Here is a 20,056-nt window from a genome sequence, read left to right as displayed (position 1 = left end):
ATCATAGCTTGAATTTCATCATTTTGTTTGCCCCATTCTTATTAGGAATTAGAAAATATGCTTGTTATTGATTTCTCTTAGAATACTAGCAAAAGATAAAAAGTCTCGAGCAACTAAGGTGACATCCTAACCCACAATGTCCTTCTAGAAGAGGTAGGGAGGAAAATAGTCCAGACCTGGGGACTTAAACGTGCCCATAGAGAACACTGTGGACTTTTAACCTATTCTTTAGAAAAATTGTGAGTTAGATTATTTTTTTCTTCATGGATAATAATAAAGCATACAATCCTGAGAAGCTCCTCAGATAAAAAATCCATCTCAAGGGTCAACGAAGGTGGGGGGTTGAGCATGGTGAAGAAGTAATTAACTACCTCATTCTTAATATCTACCTCACTAGTGAGAAGGGAGCCATATGAACCAACTAACTCCTGCACCCAATTCCTATTGATTTTTTATATTTTAATGCTATTAATGAACCATATATTAGGATTGAAACTATATTCTCTGATAAGATATAGATTTTGTAAAGGGGGTCTAACCTAAATTTTATATAACTAGAGAAGCAACCCAAGTTCTAATGTTTCTCAAATCATCTTTGCTTCATGGACAAAGGCCTCACCAAAGAGGAAAGAATAATTTGTGAATTGAGCATGCATAACTAGCTCAATATCTCTAACCACTGAGATACCTTTCCAAATTCTACCTTCCTATCACTTCAACCATAATTACAAATAAGAATGATAAAATTAGTGTTGCAAGGTGTGCACCCTCGGTCTCCTTCTATTGTGTAGTGTAAGTGAGGGGTTTGAACCTATGACCCAAGCTATAATACCACTTGTTCTAAACCCTTATGTAACCTTTTTACTAGTCTTTTATTTTCTAGTCACACATCTAGTACGATTGAACAAAACTTCATAGCCTTTTCTACACATCTGAGTAACACTTAATAGACTATGGTATAATTCTTCAACATAATAAACATTATTAGTTTTATGCTTACCATCAATAGAAATAATTTCAATACCTCAAATAGTCACATCATCTTCTCTAACAAATTTCACTAATCCATCATCATATCTATTGAGATTATTAAATCTGTCTTGGTCACCGATCATATGGTTTGAATATCTAGAATCAATGATCCATGTATTTGGTTCTATTTTAGTATTAAAGCCTGGATCATGCATTCAAACCCCTCGCTTGCACTGGGGAGGGATTGTTGCAAGGTGTGCACCCTTGGTCTCCCTATGTTGTGTAGTGTAGCACTCAACTTTGTTATATGGCTTAATTGGCTCTTGTGGATTCATTAGGTCTCACAATTGTATGAGGCATTAATAGGTTTATCTCTTTGTGTAATGACAACTATGTTTCTAATATTAGCATCCAAAATTGTACTCCCTTACAATTTTATCCACATTTGGATCCTCACCTTGGCATTCATGCCCTAAGGCCTGACTAGGACCTAATTTTGCTCATACTAATGCAATTTTGCCACTATTTTCATGTCACACTTCCTCCTTCCCTAAATTTTTAGTCTCTGATTGGGCACGGCCAGGGAATGACTCCCTAGTTCCCTCAAGTCCAAAGTTCCCAACACCCTAGTCATCCCAATTAGGACCCAATTATGGGCCTCGTAATGATCATAGGGTTAGGGTGGGTATTTGAACTCCATGTCGGCTCATGTTGGAGAATTAAGTTGATTTTTGATGAGTAACTATAAAAGGAGGTCTACCCCTCTCATTTTGATATACATTCAATACAATCAAGCATACACACATCAACTCAATCATTCAAGAAAGTGAGAAAGCAATCAATATTCTTTCAAGCATTGGAGTATAGATAATGTCAAGATTCAAGGATTGGAGTTGACATTCATGTTCTATGTTGTTGAAGACTTCATGAAACCCTAATTCCATATGCAGACAAACAAAACTTCACAAGGAGGTATAGAATTTGTGTTTCAATCATTATTTAGCATCTCCCTCAATAGGAGAACATTTCTATTACTAGAATTCAATCATTAATTTATATTTTATGGTTAGTTCCAAAATTGGAGTTTGACCTAAGAAAAACCCCTATTCCCAACCTATTTCTATTCTCTATTGTGTGTAGGAGTTAGTACAAAGATGAAATATTTAGAACTTTCTTCATTCAAAGTGACGAATCAATCCCATTGAAGTTCGAAAAGTGTAGAGGACCAGAGAAACCATAATCCCGATCTCGACAAATCAAGAGCTCCTTCTAAGAATAGGTTTATTTACTCTTACAATCCTCATATTTATGTTTGTGGCTTGATCCAATGACTATAGCTTACTGTTCATGCATTTTTACATCAATTCCAACACATTTACCCCAATTTTAACTTTTTTAGTACAATTTAACTTAAAAAGAGGGTAGTCCAATCTAATCCAGTAAATCCAATATGATTGTAAGCCTTTATCCTTGCTGGCTTGTGGCTAGATGTATTATATTTACAACCCTCTTTTAATGTAATGGTCCCTGAGTAAAAATTAGACGTATTCATCCTTCTTGTAGTGGAAACCCTAAATTTTCACCATCACATTTTAGTGAACCTGACTCCTTACACTTACAATTCTAATTTATGTTCTCATATTTGAGTTTTAATGCATTTCAAATTCAAATTTACATTTGTAAGTTTAATTTTTCATTGAATTTTAAAAATTTAGAGGTTAAATTCATAAAAACCCTAATTTTTAATTCTAAAATTTAACTTTTGGGTTGTCTAATTTAGATTTATTATTATAGATCTGATTATTCATTTAATTTAAATTTCCCCTTGTAGATCTCAATTTCAAATTGAATTACATAAATTTAGTGGTTGAATTTACAAAAACCCTAATTTTTAATTCAAAAATTTATCATGTGGGCTGCATAATTATTCAAATTAATTTTTAGATCTAATCTTAATGAATGTTGTGCTATGATCTAGATACATTAATCTTTCAAATTCACAAATCAAATCCATTAATTAATTGGTTAATCAATCATTTTCACAAAAAATTGTATTTCTTAATCATAATTTTCAAATTCAAATTCAAATTTCTCTCCTTTGTGCATGAGTTTTACTACTATTCATCCTACCTATAATATTCCCATGAGAAGAAGTTGTAGAATCAAGGCTTCCCAAGGTTTAATTACTAAGCATATGGAGCCTAATTTGGATTACTTGTTTCATGAGAATGTGGGTGGTTCTTCTATTCCAACAATTGATGTTATTTATCCCTTCTTTACATAATTCTCATGATGAGGGTGAAGTACTAACTAGGGTTTTTTTTCACCAATTGAAGAACATTGACAATGAATTTGAAAATCTTAAACAATGGATTAGTCAACAATACCTAGGGAGTGAGGTTATCCCATTGATTGAAGGATTAAAAAGAATGATTCAAACTGATAAAACTGGTGTTCATTTATTGTGTGGCCTTGCTCATATTTCTGATACTAATATCATACCTCTAAAAAGTTATTTTGAAGCCCTTAGTTACACTCAACCTCCTAGTCAAGTTAATTATTCTATTCCTCTAACCACTTCAATGACTAGTGTGCCCAATTTCACATCCAACATCATGGCTTATTCCCCACAAAATTTTATTCCTAAACATGTTAGTCAAGGGGGAAACATTGCTAATAAAAACTCTTTCATCCCTCCTTCTGTGACTCTTCCAATTGTCACCCAATCATCTCCAATGCCTATCTATCATAGTGTTCCACCTCCTTATTCTCAACCTCCAACTTCATTTACCAATGTTATTCTTGAATCTGAATCCAACATGTCTAATTTCAACCCATCCACTGAATCAACCATTACTAGCCTATTTCAAACCATCTCATCCTTGCAACAAAAAATAGCTACATGAACCAATCCAAGTTTTATATGCCCACATTTGATGTAGCAAGCCCATTATCTAATGACATTGTTCATGCTATCCCCCCTAAACATGTATAAGTCCCTCAATTGGAGCTCTATAATAGAAAATGTGATCCCATGACTCATTTGAAAACATTTAAAACTTTGTGTAGTGATTTTATTTATGATTAAAGACTTTTGGCTAAATTGTTTACTAGAACATTTAGGGATAAAGCTTTTCAATGGTATTGTTCTTTACCTCTTTATTCTATTACATCATTTCAACAATTGGATAATGCTTTCATTTAACGCTTTCATAATAATATATGTCCTAAGATTACATTGACTAATTTGATACATTGTAAGCAAGGTGTTAAAGAAAAAGTGATTGATTTTATTGGTAGATATAAGCATTTGTATTCTCAAATTTATTAGCCCATGCGTGATGAAGATGGTCAAATAATTTTTATTTCTAATTTCCAAAAATATATTAGGGATAATATTATCTTTTCTAAGTTTAATTCCTTTATATAGTTGTGCACACTACTTCATAATTATTAACTTTGAGTTAATTTGAACAATCTCCGTCAATGGCAGATCAAACAGTAGCAGAACTTCTCATATTGACAACAATTAGTGATTACTATAAGTAGATTGCAAGATCTCAAAAAGGAGAAATATCTAAGAAGAAGATCAGATGGAATAAAGGAAGAAAAAAGTAAAGAAATCAGGTAGTAACCTGGTACACAAACTTGTATGTAATTAGTGGACAGATTTAGAAATAGAGGTGAGTGGGAGTAGGAGTAGGAGTGAAGCAGAGGAGATGTAGGTTCTCAGGGAGTAGAAAACTGAATCCCTCATCCAAGGGTGAATGGCGTAGGGGTATATTGGCTCATGAAGTGATGATGCTAATAAGGTCTTTCCCCTGACCAAAACAACCTTTGGAAACCATGCAGATAACATAACAGAGGTCAATTCACAAAAAACCTGGCAACCGCGATCAAGTTATAAATAGAATAATGGACACCTCAAACCTCAAATAAATTTTGGCAATCCTTACTCTAATGGCAATCAGTGATCGATTAATCAGGAAAAATAGAAAGAGAACAGTTTCAAATGGAACAACAATGGTTGGTTCCGCAATGTGAAATACCCTGCGTAGGAGTTAGCCCACAATTGGAAACCTATCTCCAATAATTATAATTCGAGGGTGGAATTGGAACACTCTGATCCAAATCGGTATTATCAAAATAATGAAAATCACCAGATGGCGTGGAATGGGTGATTTAGGAAAAATTCAAAATCAAAAGCGGACCAGGCCAAGCATTGGAGATCCAATCTACAACCCATCCCTAGAGTGGATCAAAGGAGGTATCCTGGTTCCAGGAGTCAACCTCGACATCAATTTAATCTGGTAAGGAAAACCTTTAGAGATACTATCAATATGGATGATTTAAAGATTAAAACTGCTCAGTCAAATTTATAAGAATTATTCTTTTTCACTAAATGGGGAGGGGGGAAATGGGGGAAAGGATGCTTTGAATCATGGTGCAGATCTCAATGGGGAGAGGACATAAACTTCAATTGTCTCCCAAATGAATTTTTTTATGATTGAATGTATGAATAAGAAAGATAAACTGAAGAACATGAAAAAGGGTCCCTATTTTTTGGAATGAATTGAAGTTCATATCTTTGATTGGCGGCTGAATTTCAACCCTCGGAACCAACCTCTTCCTCGTAGTAAGTTATGGGTTAGATTCTACAATTTCCCCTTAGGCTACTAGCACATAGACCTCATAAAAGATATATGTAAATGCCTCGAAACCTTTGTATCAGTAGATGATATTCTAGAGGATAAACTATGGGGAAGTTTCATTAGAATCTATATCAGCACTGAGCATATATCTAAGATCCCTGAAGAAATAAAAATCATGGGCGAGGGAAAATATGGATTCAAAAAGTTGATAGGGAAGATCAACTACAAATCTGCCCCAAATTTTTCTCTATAGACCATGATGGGCTTGATTGTGATGTATCAGCTACAATTCTAAAAAATGAAGCCTGTATGCAACACCCTAATGTGGATGAATTACAAACAGAATCACTAGAGGTAAATGGTCTAGCGCCTGATAAGGTTGAGTCTTGGGATACCAAGAAAGATGAGCCTAACATCCCACTTATCAAGGCTATCCTTGTTAATCCAGCACCTCCTTTTGTTGCCCTCCAAAACCAAGAGTTTATGCGAGGGAGCCCTCGAGCATTAAAAAACTTATTGGAATAAACATAAATATTACGGATTGATATTGAATCCCAAATTGTTGCTTTGACAAGATCGAATAGAATGGAAGGTAAATTGGCAATTAAGGACAAGAAAACTCCACTATAGAACCTCAGAACAAAGATAAGGAGATTACTATCTTGGAAGAGGGAGAAATTGATTCCTCTGCCTCAGAATGGGAAGAGGATTTTAGCCCAAAGGCATCAATAATCATGGATATGGCTATGAAAGGCCTTGAGAAGACTACCTCCAACATGAAAGAACCAAATATTAAAACCAAAGGCAAAAGGAGAAGGAAATAAAGGAAGACTTTGCTAAAAATTGCAGGTTCAGCAAATGGACAAACAAAACTTAATGTTGGGAAGGGAGACTCCCTTCCCCAAGAACAATGGGACTCTTATCATTGAATGTCAGGGGCATTAATTCCCCTGAGAAATGGTGCTTAATCAAGTGTCAAATAAATGAAACAAAAGGAGATGTATGGTTGTTGCAATAAATTAAATGGCACCAAGATGAAATTGACAAAAGATTGAGATCCTGGAAACAATGGAATGGGCTGATTAGGCAATCTGATGGAGCTTTGGGTGGATTGGGAATGCTCTGGAACCCATTGACAATGACAATATCACTTTTAGGAGAAGGAAAATTTTTCCAACATTGCTTAGCAACCCACTTAAGTACTAATGAAAGTTTTAATCTATTTAATGTTTATGGCCCAATAGTCATTGGTGAAAAAAGAGATTTGTGGAATCTACTATCTGAAAAACTTCAGTCTACTAATGTTGAAATTTGCATATTGTCTAGTGATTTTAATGCTATTCTGGTTGAGTCAGACAACAAGGGTGGCATATAGAGATTGGGCACCTCTCAGAAAGACTTTCAATATTTTGTTGACAACAACCACTTGATGGATATGATACCTAAGAATGGTACTTTTAATTGGACTAACAGGAGAACAGGTTTCACAAGTATTGTAGAGAGATTGGATTGGTTCTTGATGGCTAGAAATTGGTTGGGGAAGAATCATCTAATAGAATCATCAATTCTTTCCCTGGTAGGCTCAGATCACTACCCTATATGCTTGACGATTGATAAAGGTCAATTATTGGGAGGAGCCTCATTTAGATTTGAAAAGTTGTGGTTTTGAGATCCTGCTCTACAGGACCTCATATTGAATTAGTAGAATGAATTAGAGCCTAGAAATCACTCTAGGCTTTTTAAGTTAAATTAGAAACTCAGATATATTAAAACAAAAGTCAGGGAATGGAACCTTACCCACTTCAAAGATATCCATAAGGATAAAATCAGAATCACAACAGAGTTAGAAGAAGTGGATAATGTTGTCACTAACCTTGGAATGGATGAGTCCCTATTTCAAAAGGAAAAGGGTCTGAAATCTTACCTAAATGAGATTCTTCGAAGAGAAGAAATTCATTGGAGACAAAAAACTAGAGAAATATGGCTCAAGGAAGGAGATAGAAATACAAGCTTCTTTCACAAATCTACTATTGCCAATGAAAATAGAAACAGAATCTTAGAAATAATAAGAACAAATGGAAGCACTGCCAATAATCAGGAAGATATAGCCCAGGAAGCAATAGAGTATTTTGAAAACCTCATGAATGGGGTTGCTTAGACTGATCAAGAGGCTAGAGATAGAATCCTAAACTCAATTCCTGCTTTGATTAATGAGAATCAAAATAAAGAGTTGTTTAGAGAAATCACTGTGGAGGAAGTCAAAAAAGAAACCTTTTAGCTAAATCCAGATAACACCCCAGGCCCAGATGGCTTCTCTGCGGCTTTTTTTCAAAAATTTTGGGATGTCATTGAGTAGGATTTGTTCAGAGCAGTAGAGGAAACTTGAAGAAACATGACCATGCTTGGAGAAATTAACCATACTTTTCTTTCTCTGATCCCAAAAAAGAAGAACCCTGAAAGAATGAGTGATTTCAGGCCTATCTCGCTCTGTAACACAATCTACAAAATTGTGACAAAAGTAATTGCCAATAGACTGAAACCATTCCTCAATCATGTTATCTCAGACGAGCAAAGTGGTTTTACGCCAAGGAGATCGATTGTTGAAGAAATAATTATTGCCCATGAAACCTTACACACGACAAGGAAAACTAAGAACTCTTGCATGATACTCAAACTGGATATTTTAAAGGCATATGACATGGTGGATAGAAAATTCTTAACAGATGTTTTAAGAAAATTTGGATTGTGTTGGATTGCCTGGATTGAAAATTGCTTAGCCTCTTGCAAATTCTCGGTTCTAATTAATGGCTCTTCACATGGTTTCTTCCTAGCATTAAGGGGTATCCAACAGGGGGACCCTTTGTCCCCATTTTAGTTTATTATCATGGCTAAAGCCCTTGGCAGATCAATCTCTACCCTTCAAATGGAGGAGTGATGGAAAGGGATTAAAGTGGCTAATGGGATTGAAAACTCAACTCATTTACAATTTGCTGACAATACAATCCTCTTTGGGGAAGCAAATAGAAGAGAGGTCAGGACAATTAAAACATGCCTGGATGATTATTGTAAAGCCTCAGGTTAGAAAATCAACTGGAATAAATCAGAAGTCTTTTTTGTCTACATTAACCCTATACTTCAAGGCATACTCTCAATAATTCTAAATTTAAGAGTGGCAAATTTCCTTGGGAAATTTATAGGAACACCCATTTTTATAGGAAGTAACAGGATTAGTTATTGGAAACATTTAATTGAGAAATACAAGGCCAAACTTGAAACATGGAAAGGTAAATGGCTATCATTTGTTGGAAGGCTTATGATGGTAAAATTTATTCTATCTGCCCTTCCAGTCTTTTCAATGGCATTTCTTAGGTTACCCTCGAATATTGAAGAGGAACTAATTAATATCATGAGGAACTTCTTGTGGAATGGCTCAGAAGACAAAAGAAAATTCCCATCGATTGCTTGGAATAAGGTTTCACAACCAAAATCTGCAGGGGGAGATGGTATCAAACAAATATCATTAATGAATCTTGCTATGGGAGCCAAATTGGTCTAGGAAATATGTAGTGGTGGTAGCCAAAAATGGGCTAGGATCCTCAAAAAGAAATACCTGGATTCAATGGAGCCCAAAAGGATACTTACCATTGCCAATCCTCAAAGAGGATCAAAAATTTGGAATTTCATATTAGATTGCAGAGAAATCATTAGTGATCATGCCTCTTGGGAAATCAGGAATGGAAAAAGTGACTCCTTCTGGCATGACTCCTGGGGGGTAAGGAAATTCTAAGTCAAAATCCTACTCTTCTGACAGTAATGAGAGAAACTTGTAGCCTCTGGGGACAAAAGGTCTGTGATTATGGTTTTGATACAAATGACAATGGTTGTGACAAATGGAATTGGAAGTCTATGGATCCCTTAAACCTTGATCAAGTCCACAAAGACATATACAATGAAGTAATCAGGAATCGATTAATATGTCCTTCTTCAGATGAGGATATTATTCGATGTTGTGGTTCTACAAATGAAAAATATAAAGTATGTTTTGGCTATAATTTAAAAGAAGCTGCAATCAACAGGAAATAGTGGCCATTAAACCTTTTTTGGAATAAACACCTACTTCCTAAAGTTGGGTCCTTCGCCTGGATGGCATATCAAAAAAGATCCTAACAGGGGATAGATTAAGGAAATTTGGGATCTAGGGTCCAAGTAGATCTATTTTATAGCAGCAAAATGAGGAAACCACGGATCACCTACTCCTTCATTGCAAATTTTCTAACAGATGCTAGTGGCATTTTATGGGAAAACTAAAATTACAATGCCTATTTCCAAGAGGAATTGTTGAGTGGTTCCAGATATGGCCCAAAGCCAGAAAAAGGTGCTATTTGGAAATATATATAACATCCTTCCCTCATTAATAATATGGGAAACATGGAAGGAATGCAATCGTAGAATCTTCTAGGACAAAGAAATGCCTCAAATTGTATTATGTGGGAAAATTGAGAAAAGTCTAATTGAACTCATGAATGAAGCTTCTAAGCAGAAAACTTTGAAACATAATAGTTTGATAAAATGGGATGTAAAACTAACGACTTCCCTTCCAGAACTGATAATCTTGGCCCTCTTTGGAAATGGGAACCATCATGCAGCTAGAAACCTAAGGTTGAAGGTCAAGTGGGAGCCTCCAGAGGAGGGGTGGTGCAAAATAAACTTTGACGGAGCCTCCGCTGGAAATCCTAGCCGAAGCGGTATTGGATATATTGTGAGAGATGCCCAAGGAATTTGTATTAAAGAAATAGCAGAGGACATTCGCCTGGCAATGAACAATGAAGCGAAATTCAGAGTAGCATTGTGCGGACTACTACTAGGGGTGGAGTTAGGCATTAAACAAATTCACCTAGAAGGCGATTCCTTTAATGTCATCAATGCTATTTGTCAGAAATCAATGCCAAGTTGGCATCTCAATCAATGGTTACGGCTAATATTGGCTATATTAGATAAAGTGGAATATTTCCGCATTAGTCATGTTTATAGGGAAGGAAATACTGAAGCGGACAGACTGTGTAAATCCGCATCATGCGATGATGAGGACACCCATGCCACGTGATACGACTATCATTGCTATGTAATGCCTCGAGAAAAAGGACTTAGGTGGCATAAGGCTTTAATAATGACACAATCTTCAAGATCTACGAGGACACTAAGGCAGCATGAATTAAAGCTCGCCCTCAAGTTCCAAGATTTTGGAAGAGAAGACATAAATTAAGAAAGATAGCCCCTCATTCATTCACTGCATCTCTTGCTCAGCTCTCTACAAAGATATGGAAACCCCTATCCTGCTAGAAGCAACTTGCCGACAGATGGTCTTCCTAGGGGAAGTTACAAATAAGAGGATGCTGGAAGTGTTGAACTCCAAACACCCTCTAATTCTGCATTGCATTAAGAAAGTCTTGGGTGTAGAATTCCTTAAAGCCTTCCATAGATATAGAACCAACGTCGACATTGCAGCTTTCTTCCTTGCAATGCTTTTGTATATGGGCATTTCCAAGAAATTGGCCAAAAAGATCACCGAAATAACCTTCAAACATAGATTGTTAGGGGCTATTGACTCTGCATTAGACAATATCGGTGGGAATCTCATAACCCCCTTGCCTCAAAATTTCTACATGAGATTAGGGAATGGAGTGGAGGTTAAAAAATATGTCATTGTGAACTCCCTGGACTTTGAAGCTCTGACAAGGTCATGGCCTGAGAAAGAAAGGAACATTTCCTACCTTCTTAAGGCTACTGGTTTGCAACCTGGGTTCACTTCAGCTGGGTGGTACAAATATTTGCAAGATGAAGCCCTAGTCGATCGAAGGGACATTGGAATTTTGGAAAATGGAAATATTGAGAATGGAAACTAGTGGGGCTTTGGCAGTGGAGATGCATGGATTCCTGATGATGGTAGGCACCCCAGAGATAAAGCTCAGTTCACAACACATGCCACCTATGGTAAGGATTGCCCTATCATTCTGGATGCCACTCTTGCTGCGGAGCATAGTTCCCTTGACTCGATCTCGGAGGAGGAAGATGACCCCATCACCGGAGGCTTGGGAGTAGCTGTAGGTGAGGCTCCATAGTTTTACTTTTGCCCAGGTTAATGACTATAGCTTTTTTTGAGATTTTTGAAGGGTTTCGATAGAAATGGGAACCATAACCACCTTGGTGTCCCCATAAATGATGTTAATTAGGTAGTTATTTTTTTGAATATGGCCATGGGCCTATTAAAACTTTGTATAGGCTATTATGTAATACTGTTAGCATAGGTTTTTAAATAGTGACTGGGTGTGGATAGAAAATGGTTGATGGCCATGGGCCTTGCTCTGGATCAACAATATTTTTCTTATTTTCTGAACCATGACTGTTTATGGAGCAATGGTAGGGGGTTTTCTTCACCTGTTTCTTTCCCCCTACTGCTCCTTTTTTGAACAAAGCTATAAATTTTTTAATAGGTAATAAAAATGGGTGTTGCCCCTCTGCAGCTATTTATCTATTAAAAAATAAATAAATAAAAAATCTTCGTCAATGGCATCGATTGATAAGAATGAAAGATCTCAACAACCTTTTACAAAGTTTAAACTGAACAAGGGATTCATCAAGTTCAACGACAAAAACAATACATAGCTATCAACCACAACAACAAGTGTGCCTCCTTTATCCAAGTATTTAAGGAAATAATTTACTCCTCTTTCTGAATCTTTGCATAGCATTATGACATAATTATTGAATAAAAATGTGTTGAAAATTGCTCCCATAAAACCAATTGACACATCCAAACCTTTTCCACCTTATCATGATTCCAAAGCTTCTTGCCAATATCATCATCAACCTAGTCATGACACTTAAAGTGTTATTCTCTAAGGAGTAGAATTCAGGACCTTATTGATAATAATACCATATCTGTAGCTAGTGTGAATGACAAAGAAAATAAATCTGTAGCTTCTCCAAATCAAAACTTCCAAATATTTACTAATCCTTTACCTTCTCATGCTACTAATGTTATTGAGTTTGAGCATCTTGCCTTTTCTACTAATGATCTTGGCCTTGAGTCTAATAATGTGATGAATCTTACTGATAAATGTACACCTTATAAGAAGTTATGTATTACCTTTGATCCTAGTGAGTCTATTGAAGCACCCAATGGACCACTATATATGATTGTGAGGATGAAGGACATACTCTCACGAGGGATGCTCATGAGGGGTTCTCATTGATCCAACATGTATGGTGAATGTGATAACTAAATAATATCTTTATACCTTACAATTGCATCAAGTAACATATGATAAATCTAATGTAGTGATTAAGATCTTTGATGGTTTTTCTTGTCCCTCTATTTTTTCCATTACTCTTCCCATTGGGTTGTGTACTTAGTTCTTAGATGTCAATTTTTCTATCATTCCTACATCCATTCAATTTCATATGAAATTGGGACATCCTTGGCTCTATTCCATGAAAGAAATCCCTTCTATTGTTCATAAGTGTTTGAAATTCCTTCTTCATGACAAAATCATAACAATTAATCATATCATGTATCAACCCATGGTGAGGCATGGAAATGTTAATCTTGATTACTTTTGGTATAAATAATTTCAACCTTCTAAGCCTCGAAGTGATTCTATTTTTCAATCTTATCAAAAGTTGAAGAATGATATGATCGTCTCCATGAGAAAGTCTAGAGATCCTAATTTTATTCCTCTTATTCATTATATACCTATTCTTCCTCCTCATGATGGACTTGGTCTACTCCATACCCTCTATTACTCCTTTATATACGGCAATTCCACCTCCTACAACTCACAAAGGGAAGCACCCAAAATCTCCTATTTGTCAACCTAAAAAAAATTCTTCCATGCATCCTAGTTTAAATGAAGAGAAGAATCCTATGCCTATTGATCCTAAACCTTCAAAACCCTTAGCCAAAACCAAGATATCATGTTGAGATACCAAATGTTGATATGATCCCCTTTGTCCATCCTTTACCTAACCCTAGGGAGGAAGTTCAACCTAAATCACCAAGGTATAAAATGCCTAAGAAAGATGATGCTTCATGTTCTATTAAAATGAAATATCCTAGAGATGGATAAAAATGATGTTCATGCTAACAATATTGATTCAAGTGATGAATATGAATATGTTGATGATGACAATGATTTGTCTAAACAATTTTCATAAGCATTAAACCTAGCTCCTACCAACAAACAAAGCAATCCATCATTAGAGCATGGTCCTTGTTCGGAATTTGTTTTATCTCCATATGTTGTGCTTGAATTTTCTCCTCTTGCATATTGTCCACCTTCCCAAAACAATGTTGAACAAGATTGGGAAGCAGGTGAATTGCTTGATTAGCTTCATTCACACCTTAGATTCTCTCTCTCCCCTCTTTCTTGTTTATAACCTTCTTCTATTTGTTTCTCAATTATTCTATTTGCTGTCCCTTTTGTTGTCTACTTGAGGACGATGCAAAGTATTGAGACCTCTTTGGTCTCTTCCATGTTGACTTAAAAGACACATGTGTCCTTCTTCCATTGTGGTTATACTTTCTTTGGGGATGATGACAATTCAATACAAATATATATATGATATATATTATTTATCATAAGAGCATACTTACCCCAAAGTTAAGTTGAACCAGGTTATGTGTTTAGTGTTTTGTGATTATTATCCTTTGATTTATCCTTCTTGGGGGCATATAATTGTAATAGCATGCTCACTTATTTTAGATAAATGTATACTACCTTAAATCAATTTATCTAATTGTGGCATACACAATCTATTTAACATGGGGGCATATACTCCTCTCAATGTTTTTCTCTTTTGTATATCTCAATACTCAATTTACTTTGAGAATTATCCTTTTGCTTGGTAATTTTGGTATTTTTCTTTTCATGACTCATAGTAAGTGAACCTTACTATGCTTGTAGTCATGGTTCTCTTTCTCTCTCTTATGGTGTCACTTTTATTTTGATCTTGAAGTAGTGAGATACCTAAAGTCCACTGGGAACTTGGTGTGTCTTTCCTCCTTAACATCGTTATAAAAGTCTTTCAATGTGAACCTTTATACTCTTCCAAAAGTATGATTAGTCTCATACTCCTACTAAAGTGGGGGATAAATTTAGAATCCTAAATTGTATTCCCTTACAATTTTTTCTTTGTTTGGGCCCTCATCTTGGTGTTTGTGCCCCAGGTCCTGACTAGGACCTAATTCTTCTCATACTATGAAATTTTGCCACCATCTTCACCTCACACTTCATCCTACCCTCAATATTTTGTCTCTAATTCAGAAAGACCAAGGCATGACACCCTAGTCCCTTTAGGACCTGAGATCCTAGTGCTCTAGTCCTCCCAATTAGGACCCAATTTTGGGCCCCTTAATGGTCACAAGCTTAGGGCAAGAATTTGGACTCCATGTCGACTCATGTCAGAAAATCAACTTTTTTTTTTGGCAAAAACATGTAAAAGGAGGTATACCCTCTCAATTTGATATACATTCAATATAATTAAGTATACACACACATCAATTCAATAATTAATTAAAGTGAGCAAGAAATGAATCTTTTTCAAGCATTGGAGTTGACATTCATGTTCTAAGTTGTTTAATACTTCATGAAACCCTAATTCATGTGTGGAGACAAATAAAAATTCATAAGGAGATTTAGAATTAGTATTTCAATCATTATTGAACACCTCCCTCGTAAGGAGAACATTTCTATTATAGCAATTCAATCATATTTCATTTCCATTTCATGGTTAATTCCATAAATGAGGTTTTGACTAAGGCAAACCCCTATCACCAAACTATTTCGCTTCAATATTTTGCTCAAGAGTAGGTACAAAGTTAGAACATTTAGAACTGGTTTTATTCATAGTGATGAATCAATCCCCCATTGGAGTGCAAAAAATGTGAAGGACCCGACCGACCAACATACTGGTCCTGAGAAATCAAGAACTCCTTCTGTGAACAAGTGTTCAATTACTCTTAAAATAATTAGATCTAAGTTTGTGGCGTGATATGATGACTATATCTTACTATTCGTGCATTTTTACATCAATTCTAGTGCATACCCTAATTTCAACATTTTTACAATTCAAATTAAAAAGAGGGTAGTCCAATCTAATCTAGTAAATCCAATAGAATATTTAGCCCTTCTCCTTGCTAGTTTTTGCATAGATATATTAGATTTATATTGTCCCTCTTTTAATGTAATGGTCCCTAAGTAATAATGAGAGGTTTTCATCTTTCTTGTTGTGCCAACCCTATTTTTTTACCATCACACCAACAACTGGGTTCCCTTTGATAACTCAATGATGAACCAATAGTACCAAACTGGTACTGAGAGGGGGGGGTGAATCAGTACAAAAAAAAATACAGTCCAAAACTGGTTTGACAACAAATACTCCAAATGACTAGCAAGCGGTGATACTAGTTGGAACAAAGTGCAATCGGTAAGACCCAGAATAACTAAAACAATCATAAACTGGTCACTCACTAAGCCTTCCTCTTAGCTCAATACTACAGTAACATTACACCCTCATGCATGAATAGGTAAACTATCATCAGATCTCCATAGTAGTTAGTTAAATATGTTTTATAGACAAGCATAAAACACAGAACCATCATATGCTCAATAGGTAATACCGAAGAATCACAAGATAAAAGAAACACACATATTTTTCACGTGGAAACCCAACTCGGAAAAACCATGGTGGGAATGAATACGCAGAAAGATGCTTTTTGAACTCTTTAGAAGTTTTCTCTGTTAGGAGCCTTGTTCAGTTAAAGATATTACAATAGGTTATGCTAGGAACCGATCCTGTTAGGGATCACCCAGTTAAGGGATGGCTACAGTACCCAGTTAAGGGTTAAACCCGGTTAGGGTTACCTTGTTAGAGGATTTCAAGAACTCAATAGCTAAAGGATATCCAGAGCTCTACAGCTTCCTAGAACTCATTAACTTTGAGTTACCTTGTTAGGGGATTTGAATCAAGATGGTTAAAGTTACCCGGTTAGGGGATTTGTATCAAGCCGGTTAAGGCTATCCTGTTAAGGGATTTAAAAACTGTTGAAGTGGTTAAAGATCAACAGGAACTACAATGATCTGGTAACAACACTCAATGCTAATGTAGATCCATTTTGGCTCCTCTTCACCTTCTGCACATTCACTTTGCAAGTATCTCTTCTCTCCTTTAGTCTGGCAAGAATCACGTATCACTTTCCTTGGATACACACACATAACTTTTGCCAACAACTTTAGAAAGTAACACAACATCAACCTTATAGGAAACAGACAGGTTGGTAGAAAAAACCCTAAACCCTGAACCTGTTAGGTTAAGTGATTCAAGCGGTTCAATCCTGACCATTGAATCATACTGCATTAAATGTAACAATCTTGAATTGATCTCAAGAAATTTTCCATCATCCATTATCCATTGATTTCATGGCGGCTGATAACCCATCACATGTTATCACCATTTGACAAGCTTTGCACATTCTCGAGGTAGATAGCAATAGTCTTCTTCATGCAAGATCCTTCACACGCACAGGGCTTACATGGAAACACGACCTATTCTCTGTTATACTGCTAACTCATCACACTAAGATCACCAATTGAGTCACACAGTCTTGAGGTACTCCAACCAGAAATCCTGAAGTGGAAACTACCTACCAACTGATAGTCATACAGTGCTTCCATGTGCTGATTCCCATAACTGCATGTCGGTTCATCTTGAACAAATGTACCACTTCACTTTGGCATTGTAAAGCGGAAAAATCGAACCCTAGTCGTTCTCCCCTCCCCAACTCCAAGGAGAGAGAAGGGAGAGTCACTAGGGTTGATGGTTTTCACTTAGGGGAGACTTTACATTCAAAAGAGGGGTTGAAACCCACAAGATCCAATCCCATGCAATTCAAGATTGGATTCTAAATGACTTTCAAGGGTTGTGACATCAAGGATACCCTCTTTTGTAAAGAATGTAGAAAGATTGAACTAGGAATGCATGTAAAGTAGGAAAGATTCACTTATAAACAGAGATAGGGATATAGGACGAAGTTGCGGACTTGGAATTAGTAGTAAAATGTCGAGACGGTGTTGTTCTACAAATTTGAGCAAAAGTTGATGGGATGATGGCGCCCGGCGTGCACACGGTCCTCCCAAAAATCCGCGAAACGAAGGTGGATCTGTTCGTCTCTGCACAAGGATTCCAGATCTTCAATTATAGCCGCGTTCCTGCAACCTACACATAGAAAAGAGAGGACGATTGGGGGGTTAGGGATGAGGGGTTTTCCTTTAGGTCAAACCCCGGTTTTGGAATTAACCATGAAATGAGAATGTTGTAAATGTAAATGTTTGTAATGTAAACAAGTACTGATACCTTGTTGTAAGAATGTTTGTATTCTTACATGCGAAGGTGTAATGTATGTAGTATGTTGTATGTTGTATGTGATCTCCTCTTCAACGGTTGAATCCTTGTCTTGAATGCAACACTTAGCCTTGAATGGAGACTTAGAATGATCAATTGCTTGAAGGAATGCTTGAATGCTTGAATGCTTGAATGCTTGAATGCTTGAATGTTTGAATATCGTTTCCGCCCTTTTTTCCATCTACCAAAATGGGAGAGGAAATGTAGTTTATATACTTGTCAATTAGGGCTGATAGACTGATTTTCCCGACCTTAGGCCGACCAGGAAATGTTATTTTCCAATTTGCAAACATAAAGACCCGAGACCCAAAAGAGACCGGGCCCAAAAATAGGGCCAGGGACCAGGGCGCTGGGCGCCATGGTCCTAGGGGACCAGGGCACTGGGCGCCCTAGTCCTTAAGGACCAGGGCACTGGGCGCCATGGTCCCACCTCCAGGGACAACAAGGTGCAAGGAGGATCAGGCCAGGGTGCTGAAAAATGCAGTTTTTGATGTCATGAACAAGTTTCGGGGTCTCCATTCAGGTTCCATGTTGCATCGCCATCGTGAAGATCCAAATGCAGTCAAAATTGCAAGTGTCACAATTTTAGGATGCTACATTTAGCCCCCACTTTAGCGGGAGTATAAGCGTATGCTCATACCTCCGGTAAAGTACAAGGAAACAACATTGAAAGACTTTCACCACGTCAAGAAGGCAAGATATACCAAGCCCCCAGTGGACTAAGGATCTTACGACTTTGATTGACAAAGTAAAAGGGAAGATCACGAGGGAGAACCATGACTGTCAGTAGTAAGGTTCCCTCACTATGAGTCATGCAAGAAAGATATCAAAAATTTTCAAGGCAAAGCTAAATTTGTCAAGAAATTTTCAAGTATCCTGAAGGGATAGATGGGGTGTATGCCCCCCTATGTTAAAGCGATCGCACATGCCTCAACGGGGGTGATTGCTTTAAGGTAGTGATACACATAAGAAATGAGAAGGGAAAGGAGCACGTTATCAAAAAGATTTAGCACCCAAGTGTGAGATAAGCCCAAGGATAATAGACACAGAACACAAAGCACAAGGTGACTTCGCTTTCCTCGAGGTCAATATGTTGTATGCTAATTCATGTATATCATATGTATGTATGCATAATTGTTCTTCATTCCCCAATCAAGGAAGGTCACCTGGAAGAAGGGAACACATGTGTCTTTTGAGTCAACATGAGAGAGACCAAAAGAGATCTCAATGCTTTGCATCGTCCTCAAGTAGACAACACTAAGGAAAATACAAGAATGAGAGTAACACATAGAAGAAGTAACAAAAGAAATCAAGAGAGGAGGAGAGAGTCTTCTATGCTAATGAAACTAGTCCAGCACGTCATCTACCCCCCGATCTTGCTGATCAATATTTCAGGAAGGCAGGAAACATGCTAGAGGAGGAACATTCAACACAGCAGATGGAGCTATCACAAGATCCAAACAAGGGCTATGTTCATGTTCCGAGCCACGTTGTTCTTGTCTAGGAGCTAGGATAAGTGCTTTAGAAAATTCGTTAGATAAATGGTTATCAACATCAACATATTCATATTCACTATCAGAATGAACAGGAGTAACATTTTCATCATGAATAACATTTTCATCTCTATCATCATCAAGATTTATAAAAATAGAATCTTTAACTCACACAGGATCAAAACCATCATGCATCTAATGTTTAGGAGATTTCGGCTCAATCGTTGGCTGAGGAGAAAATGGAATAATATTGACTGAAGGTGTTTTTGGAGATTGCAAAGTTTGAGAAGCAGCTGACTGAGCTCTAAGATGACACTTTCATCGGCGTTCATGTGCAGAATGATTTCGTGTAGTCTTAGTAGGAAGTTGTGAAGATTGAGGAGGAGGAATGTTCTCATCCTTTTCACTTGGGTGTTTAGGTTGTGGTCTTTTAGGTTGAACAATAGGAGAAGAGGAAGGTCTCTTCTCTCCATAAGAGGA

Source organism: Cryptomeria japonica, chromosome 3, assembly GCF_030272615.1.
Source record: "Cryptomeria japonica chromosome 3, Sugi_1.0, whole genome shotgun sequence".
Classification (NCBI taxonomy): Eukaryota; Viridiplantae; Streptophyta; class Pinopsida; order Cupressales; family Cupressaceae; genus Cryptomeria; species Cryptomeria japonica.
Note: the sequence above shows the minus strand (reverse complement) of the source record.